Here is a 2,228-nt window from a genome sequence, read left to right as displayed (position 1 = left end):
TGGAGTCAGCGAAGCTGATAGAAGAAGGGACAGATTGAGTTGGATTACGAGAGTTGCGAGCATGAGACCAAGAGGGTTTTAAGTTACCTCGGGCAAGGGCGGCTTCGACGCTCAATAGGTACCTCCTCTTGGCCCATCCGAAGATTGTTTCCACCGGCCGGAGGAGGCCTTTCCCAAATATGCAATTTTAACCTCGAGCATAATTGGACCAGGCTGCCAACGGTGAGGATACCGTTCACTGTATCTGTATACCAGCTTTTTTGAAACTACTGTCATTATTTTTGTTAATTAAGGACATGCTTTGTTCTTTTCTGGTAATAGCAACTGCTCAAATTAATTTAACGAATAGTACCCATTGTAAATCTCAGAAAAATTTATAAAACTTTACAAAAAAACTTCCACTTTGCACCTTCCTGAATTCAAGCATGTACTCTCAAGGGGTGCAAACTTTTTAATGAAATTGTTTAATTACGGGGTGCGCTGCAGTTCCGTCGTGGCTTGAAACTTGTTGAAGCAATCAACCGAAAAGCTTTCATAACTTGTCAACAATTAAAAATAATTGTCACGAGTTTTCCATCGTCTACGTCTTTATTTTTATACATTATGAAATTACGAAATGGAGAACTTCCTGGGTGAGATACAGTTTCACACGTTTGTACTTTTCCATAATGCGAATATATATATGTATCTACGTCCACAGTGTGCATACGTATGGATATGCTGGCAAACATTGGCCAGAAAGTCCTTTGGAAAGTCACGGAAAAATGAAATGGGTGGGTCGCCATTCATCATAAACAATTATTCCCTAATGAAGTCTTTGAAATTCAATGCGGAGGTGCCCATTGAAAAAAGATAACTTCATTCAGCAGGTAATTTGTCGTTTATCGAGTCCCCTCACTTAATTGAATTGTTAATAATCAAAAAGGACCTTAGCATTAGGTCCTTTTGACAGCGTTTATGCTCTAGTTATCAATTTTCCGCATGAAGCAGGAAAACATTACAGTCAAATATTTCAAAAGCTCTCCCGGAAAAGATCCTTGTCCCACTTTTCACCGTCTTACAATTATCATTAATTACAGATGTATCTAAAAAACCGTGAAGATGGAACGCTTCAAGAATTCACTGTCACCAATCATCTCGGGATATTTCAATAAAATTCTGGAGGGTCATAAATCAATCGATAAATTTAGTGATGGAAACATGTTGCGATGTCCCAAAAAAGTCAGGAAAAATCTGATACCAGACTTTCTTCGAAACTTTCTCATGAAAAAACTAGAGAGTCATGTTCGCTTTAGATATTCTCGAAGGAATCACAGCATCCTGACGCGTATATATCTTGCGTTGTAACTTGAAACGATGTGACACAATATTTGTGAGGAAGGAAGATTTGTTAGATATGGTGATGATGGCATGTTTGGCATCGTCGACAGTGCGTTGTAAGTTAAATATTAAGTTGGTGTTTATAAACAGCAAACAACAAACAAACAAACAAGCAAACAAAAAATGTCGTCAGAATTGGCATTTCGAACGCAGATGGTGATATCCTTAATCTTTAATAAGGGTAAATTCTATCTTCTTTAAATGGGACTGAATTTTCGTAGACCATTTCTGGATACCTACGATTTATGGACGATAGAACTCCCTCCAAAAACGTTGACGAAGCTATCAAGTTGAAATGAAGTTTAAAACGGAGCACCACTACGAATATGGTGAACAAGTGAATGTCCTTTAGCATGATAATGACTGGGGCTGTTTTCACCTAACGTTACCTATCGTTGTAACGCTTGCTGCGGTACCACGCCATCTGATGAAATTCAGCTGCTGCATCAACATACGGCGACTTTGTCGTCGATTCAACATGCATTTTCAAAATCGCCTACAATTCTGCCCCCGCAAGCCGCTGCTTCATCGAGCACCAGCGTAGTCTCAGCTCCTGAGATGCCGCTGACTGGCTCTGCTTATACCTCGCCGACGACTGCATCCACCAAAACTGGCGCCATACCTAAATCGCCCCGGTCGACTAATTCTAATTCTTTGCCTCTATCTGCCACGCACTATTCCAGTGCGTCCATAAAAGATGGTATCAACCCGATGACGTCCGCTAGCCGTCTGAAAAATCGTCCTCCATCCGAGGGACAAGTTTCCTACGCAGCATCGGATGCGCTACGAAGTTCTGGCGTTTATCCTAGCACCACCGCACGCTTCCTACTGTCTATCATCGACGCCCG

General features: G+C 41.2%; 1 long non-coding RNA gene across 1 annotated transcript; it reads left to right on the top strand.

Annotated features, from left to right (window-relative positions):
- Positions 1-456: 456 nt before the first annotated feature.
- Positions 457-1,487, top strand: LOC119646582. Its single transcript, XR_005248753.1, has 3 exons — positions 457-632; positions 701-869; positions 1,080-1,487. It is a non-coding gene; the product is annotated as an uncharacterized LOC119646582 (long non-coding RNA).
- Positions 1,488-2,228: the final 741 nt, after the last annotated feature.

This window comes from Hermetia illucens, chromosome 1 (assembly GCF_905115235.1).
Source record: "Hermetia illucens chromosome 1, iHerIll2.2.curated.20191125, whole genome shotgun sequence".
In the NCBI taxonomy this organism is placed as follows: Eukaryota; Metazoa; Arthropoda; class Insecta; order Diptera; family Stratiomyidae; genus Hermetia; species Hermetia illucens.
This window is presented reverse-complemented; position numbering and strand designations above follow the sequence as displayed.